This window comes from Camelina sativa, chromosome 5 (assembly GCF_000633955.1).
Source record: "Camelina sativa cultivar DH55 chromosome 5, Cs, whole genome shotgun sequence".
In the NCBI taxonomy this organism is placed as follows: domain Eukaryota; kingdom Viridiplantae; phylum Streptophyta; class Magnoliopsida; order Brassicales; family Brassicaceae; genus Camelina; species Camelina sativa.
In genome coordinates, this window is record NC_025689.1 from 13,707,106 (window position 1) to 13,714,051 (window position 6,946).

A 6,946-nucleotide genomic window follows, 5' to 3' on the forward strand; every position below is an offset into this window, starting at 1 on the left:
TGTTTGTATGATTGACTCCTTGTGTTATGGTGGATGTATTGAAAAAGTTTTTAACTTCTTGTATTACATCCTGTCCCACGATGGACCAACACCGTTTGTAGAATCTTGCAGTCAGACCATCAGGTCCCGGGGCTCGGTCATCCCCAATTAAGCACACAGCTTCATAGATTTCTTTGTCGGAGAACTCTCTTGTTAGAGCATTATTGATATCCTCAGTGACCGTTGCTTCAAAGTCCAAAAAATCAGTTGGAGAAACAGAGTGCCCATTTGTAGTAAACATTTTGGTGAAAAAGTCTTGTGCATGATCGCCTATTGCTCGATCACCGTGAATAAGTGTTCTTTGCTCATTATAAATGGATTTGATTCTGTTCTTCGAAGATCTAGACTTGGCACAGGCATGGAAATAAGAAGTATTTTGGTCACCCTTTAGTATCATTTGATTCCTGCTTTTCTGTTTAAAGAGATTGATAAAATAAAACTAACATTACAAAGAACAAAGACAAACTTTACATGTACATGTAACCCATCCAAGCCTTTCTTCTGCTCACTTTGCCTTGAAACAATCCAATGAACAGCCACTAGTTCACTTTGAATATATGAAAAAGACATGTTCCATGTTATCCTCTCCATATGCATCTGCTCATATGAAACAAAAGAATCATGAGAAGCCACAATCTGCCATTAACCCTATAAGCACATACCAATCACTGAGAGATAAATAAACCCTAAATTGTAATTGTAACCAAAACAAAAACAGAGTCAAAAGTTGAATCGGTTCAGAAGCAATGGTAAAAATCTTATTTTTTGTACAGTTGGTGAAGTCGTAGGACGCACAAAGGATTAAACAAGAGAAATGAAAAACAGGAAAATAGATTCAAAGTGTTTACAAACCTGGTCAACCAAAAGTCTAAGCGAAAAGCATCTTACCTGAAACTTGAGCTGCAATTTCCCTATCCTTCTGCTGGAGTTATGCTTTGGCTTCAAGTCTAGATATATCCGACTGTTGTCAATACACAGCAAGGAAATGCAGATAGATCACAATTAACGAGTATTACTTCTCTCAGGTTTCTTCTTAACGAGTTTGTGTTACAACAACTTGGGCTTCTGAAAAAAAAAAACCAAGTTCATATTAGAGAGTGAGCAACAAAATTCACATAAAAGATCATTGTTACAACAAGAACCTACACATGAAGAAGAAATGCAGCCAATTAAACCTACCCTCCATTGTCCAATGCGAACAGACCAGACCAGTTTTCCGGCTAGAACAGAGAGAGACTCTGTATGACTGTATCTACTGCACGACTTTCTCTATAACCACCAACACAAAGACACATCAATCCAGACACAACATCCAAAAGTATTTGTTTATAACATCAACAGAGATCAATCCAAAAGAGAAGTTTACCTTAGAGTTAGAGCAAGATCTATAATGCGGCCAAGCTCAAACGAGGGATTAGCCATTGGAGAAAATTCCGTGAAAATAGAGACCATATTCCCTATTAAAACTCACACATATATAAATTTGCCATCAGTTCACAATATTACAAAAACCAGAGAAATCAAAAGTAATAATCTGAAGAGACCCAAAACTAAATTCATAAAATCACAGGAGCAAGGCAAATACATTCATACATCTCACAAAAATTGAAGCTTTCAAGCTAAACAACATAGGAGAAAAGAGTAAGAACTAACTTGCCAAACTTGATAGTATAGCTTGTGGTAATCATAAAGGCCACGACCATCCACTCTGAGCTCAAAATTCCAACACAGATTCCACGAATTTACTTGAATTAACAAGAAAACCCATATCAGTATGGATTCATACAGCGAGAAGAGAAGTGAATCAACACAAATGTTGCAAAAACCCCTAAAATCTGAGAGTGAATCAACACAAATGTTGCAGAAACCCCTAAAATCTGAGAGATAAGCAGAAGAAGATGAGATTACCGACAGAGACTTAGAGAGCCTCTTTGTGACGATGGTGGTGGAATTGATATAAATCAATATGGATGAGTTGGTTCAGTGATAAACAGAGTCTCAAGTCAGAGAGAGAAAGAGAGAGAGAGAGTTCCTTCGACCAAGTTTCCTCTACGCTTGCCGGATTCTGGGTCCTCCACTTCTGTGGTTTTCGCAGTAGTGAGAGATTTTTCCGGAGAAACCAAAGCTGCATCCTCTAAGTTCAGATCTGTTGGGAGAGGGGCCAGATTCTTCGCCTTGGCAAGAGATTGGGCACTAATCTCAGAAAGAAACCAATTTGGATCGGGAGAGAGTCGAGAGACACCGGATTAGACTTTACTGAAGCTCCAACAACTCATGCCGTTGATGGAGACGACGGTGGTTTCGCAGATGAAACCCTTGACGAAGGAGAGTTTCTAATTTTTTTTCTTTGGAGATATGTTTAATGTTTTAATTTTTCAAGGTAAGTTTTTTTTTTCTATGGACTTGTTCACATACGACGCTTAAGTGAAAATTTTCCCCAAATATTGGCGGAACAAGTAATTTTAACTTCCCGCTTCATGATTTTTTGTTATAGTGTTGTTTGAGTGCTATTATAGAGTAATCGGAAAAAAAAGTTATCTTTTATAGCAGTTACGAAAAATGAGTTATTGTCTTGTGCTATCAATGTGGATATTTCTTGTAGTGTAAATAAAGAATTCTCTTTATTAACTTTAGAAAAATAACTCAAAAACTAAAGCTTTCTCACAATCTCTTCTCTCTCAATCTCTCAAACTCTCAAACACATAAAACTCTCTTTTCTCTCTTATTGAATGCCACATCTCGACATCTCAATTTATATGCCTAGATCTCAAACAGTTTTCCTTTTCTTATTATATGATAGTTTCCCTTTTACTCAAAGAGGATAACTTTCTATTCTCTCTGTTTTTCCTAATCGCTTATTCAAGCTTAACTCAACAGTAAATAGTAATCGTTGGATAATCAAGAAAGAGAAAAGATCTACAATTGGCTAATCCTCATTAAGTCTGCACAACATCAAAATTACAATATATATTATATATCTCTTTTAATAAAAGACAAAGTTACAATATTGTTTTCCAAATCAATGTCACAAACTCATGTGAACAGTGAAACCATAAAACCAGCCACTTTCATGGAAAAAAAAAAGGGAACATTTGAATAAACTTTTCTAATAAAACGAGAATCATAACTTTTTCTTTGTCACAAGTTGCCTGCAGAGCAAAGCATGAACAGATTTTTAGATATGCATTGGGGCATCGATTTAACATTTTTAACTAGTAGGTCAAACTGCTTTAAAAGCATGATGCTTTTTACGTCTCAAACTCTTTCTGTCCCATTTTAAACTAGTACTATAAAAAAGTGTCTCCTCGTTTCTCATTTAGATGTACAACTACAATATATTTAGGTAAGCTGTTGTCCATTTAGGAAGTTTTGTTTAGTTAATTTGTTTCGCACAACTGGTCTAATTGCTTCGTTTGGTGTAGTCCAGTTAGGTGTGTTTGTAGTCAAATTGCAAAAGAAAGTTATAGCTTTAGATTAAAACTTAATTTCTAATGTTTCCGTGTATGTTTTTTTCTTATATATATTATTACAAAGGCGTCTTTAGTTTTTTTTTTTTTTATCTTCTTATTTTTTATTTAGTTTTTGTTTATTGGGGATTCAATATTTACCAAACCTGAAAAGACATTTTTCAGATCAGATTACTCTTCTCCAAAGATTTTAAAGTAATCCGTTAAAACGTACGTCTCCTACCATATCCATATTGCCCAATAGTAATTAAACTATACTTATTTTTACCTTCACCTATATATTGTTGAAACCCGTAACCTAGCTGCATGGAAATTTAAATTTGGTTGGAAGTGCGATTTTTGTTTTAGAACTAGAAACGATATCGAAATCTTTTGGAAACACAGAGAAGCACCACGGAAGCATAGAAGCATAGAAAAAAAAATTTAAAAACGCGACAAAAGCTTGTGTTTTTATTATTATTTTTAAAGCATAATTAGACCCCAAATTTTCTGTTTTGTGTTATAATAAATATAGGAAATGCGAACTTATTTTAGGTGTTCTCATTTCTAATTAAACATTAAAATAGAATTATAGTTAACCCTCAAAGTATTTAAATCTAACGAAAACTATTTCATTATTATTAACTTTTATATCTCATTAAAAAATCACTGACACTTTCTCCTCTATGAGCATGCAAATTTTAATATGGAATAGAGTCACATCCAAATTGAAAAGTCATGTGGAGAGATTTGCATATGCTAAGTTCTTGTGGGTAAAAAAAGATTGTTGTTTAATAAAATACCATTAAGAGAATACTAACAAACTAAAAATAGTTGATTGAAAGCATTGAGATCTCTCGAGCAATTAATTGACCTAACAAAAAAAAAAGAGACTAGAGATTAAAAGTGGAAACAAGTGGTGTGTGTTGTGCGGACCGTGAAGTACGTCATACGGTCTTCCTGTTTCCTGATGTCCTAAAAGACGAACGATCGCATGCAAATTGGTCCACAGAAACATCTGAGCATCGATCAATTAACAATAATTAATTATGTAGGTCTATTTATTTATTAGGATTCCACTTTAATTTATTTAATATTTTTTTTTTAGTATGCGGTGAACGTAAGCTGACCTTTCGAAGTCGGAATAGATATGGCACTTAGCTGATGAAGGCAATTTGATAGGCTCTCACTGATATCACACAATCAACTAGTAACTTCGCATTATCTTTAGTTTACGATCAGTCTATTTTACTTTTACCTTACTCACCTCCTAGTCCTTTAACCTGCTAGGTTTTTTTTTTTTATATGTCGACATGTTACCATTTTATTTTGCTTCTAAATTCATTTAAGTTTGTAAAATGCACGTTATGTTATATTATCATTCACATATTAAACCGAGCCATAACACCTTCTGAACTTAAAAAAAAAATGTTTTGTGTTGTTCAGCAAATATGTTGTGTTTTTTACTTTTCTTGTTTCATTTTCCTTTTTTCTTGATCAAATTTGTTTTCTTTTTTAAAAAATATTTCTCTGCCAAAAATAAGATTTTCTACTAGTGGATGAGCTGAATTTAAACGTGATTTACTGTGTTCATTGACTTACCCTACCATTCACCCTTACTTTCTTACATTTGGAATTTGATGGGGTTATTCTTTGTTTTGGGTGTTCACGATTGAGAGCAGTGTTTACCAAATTTCATCCAAAATATATTGTTGTCTTTCAAAAAGACTCATAAATCTTTTTTGTGTCGATTCTCCATACGGCAAACTCTAGTATTCATATAGCTAAAAAGAAAGAAATCTTTTTACTCAACAGAAAACAACAACTAAAAAGTTGCCAACTTATTCTCCAGTGGCGGACCCATGTTAGTGGATAGAGGTGCAGTTGTGACAGACAGCCATCAGTAAAATAGATTACCTTTTTACACTGGTGATGGTCATTAACGTGGCATAGTGGTATACTGGTATGGAATGAACCCACTTCAACATTGAGGTAAATAATACGATGCTCCGTTAAAACATTTGTTGTCTGTTTTGGCACACGGTTCAAATGTTTCCCACCATTGAATACATCTCTGCATGTATGTATTCTTGCATGCAGCTTCCACTATAAGATTGAAATTAGGGATGTTGTCGTGGGTTAAAAAACCCAACCCAGCCCAAACCCGAAAAAAGCCTGCCCAAAAAAAATCTAAGTTTGAAAACCCAAATGGGTTTTAGGTTCTAGTGGGTAAAACCGAACGGGTTTTTAGTTTTGTGGGTAAACCCGTGGGTATCCGAATTATTTATCTTATGTGATGTATTTTGCATTTTATATTATATATAATTTTATCTTTAACTTTTTGGTACCAAATGTGATTTATACTATGTATTTTGTGTATTTTATTATATCTGTAACAATTTTCAAAAATTTATAATTTTATATTATTTAAATAAAGAATAGCAAATATATTAAAGAGTTTTGTTTTAAATAGATAAAACCAAATTTATTATTACATATTAAATAAAACCAAAGTTTTGTTTACAATTTGCTTATTTCATATAAAATTTAAATAAATATTTAAAAATGAGAATTTGCGTTTTTAGTAGAAAAACGACATTTTGCAGTTTTGGAAGAAAAACATGACTTTTTGGTTTAGGCGGGAAAACGTGATTTTATGGTTTTGGCGGGAAAACGAGATTTTGCAGTTTTGGCGGGAAAACAAGATTTTACGATTNACTGGTATGGAATGAACCCACTTCAACATTGAGGTAAATAATACGATGCTCCGTTAAAACATTTGTTGTCTGTTTTGGCACACGGTTCAAATGTTTCCCACCATTGAATACATCTCTGCATGTATGTATTCTTGCATGCAGCTTCCACTATAAGATTGAAATTAGGGATGTTGTCGTGGGTTAAAAAACCCAACCCAGCCCAAACCCGAAAAAAGCCTGCCCAAAAAAAATCTAAGTTTGAAAACCCAAATGGGTTTTAGGTTCTAGTGGGTAAAACCGAACGGGTTTTTAGTTTTGTGGGTAAACCCGTGGGTATCCGAATTATTTATCTTATGTGATGTATTTTGCATTTTATATTATATATAATTTTATCTTTAACTTTTTGGTACCAAATGTGATTTATACTATGTATTTTGTGTATTTTATTATATCTGTAACAATTTTCAAAAATTTATAATTTTATATTATTTAAATAAAGAATAGCAAATATATTAAAGAGTTTTGTTTTAAATAGATAAAACCAAATTTATTATTACATATTAAATAAAACCAAAGTTTTGTTTACAATTTGCTTATTTCATATAAAATTTAAATAAATATTTAAAAATGAGAATTTGCGTTTTTAGTAGAAAAACGACATTTTGCAGTTTTGGAAGAAAAACATGACTTTTTGGTTTAGGCGGGAAAACGTGATTTTATGGTTTTGGCGGGAAAACGAGATTTTGCAGTTTTGGCGGGAAAACA

At 33.1% G+C, this 6,946-nt stretch overlaps 1 long non-coding RNA gene across 1 annotated transcript; it reads right to left on the bottom strand.

Annotated features, from left to right (window-relative positions):
- LOC109133095 lies at positions 474–1,777 on the bottom strand. The gene is made up of 5 exons (XR_002038038.1): positions 1,693–1,777; positions 1,406–1,496; positions 1,219–1,308; positions 928–1,104; positions 474–636 (listed from the first exon to the last, which is right to left on the bottom strand). It is a non-coding gene; the product is annotated as an uncharacterized LOC109133095 (long non-coding RNA).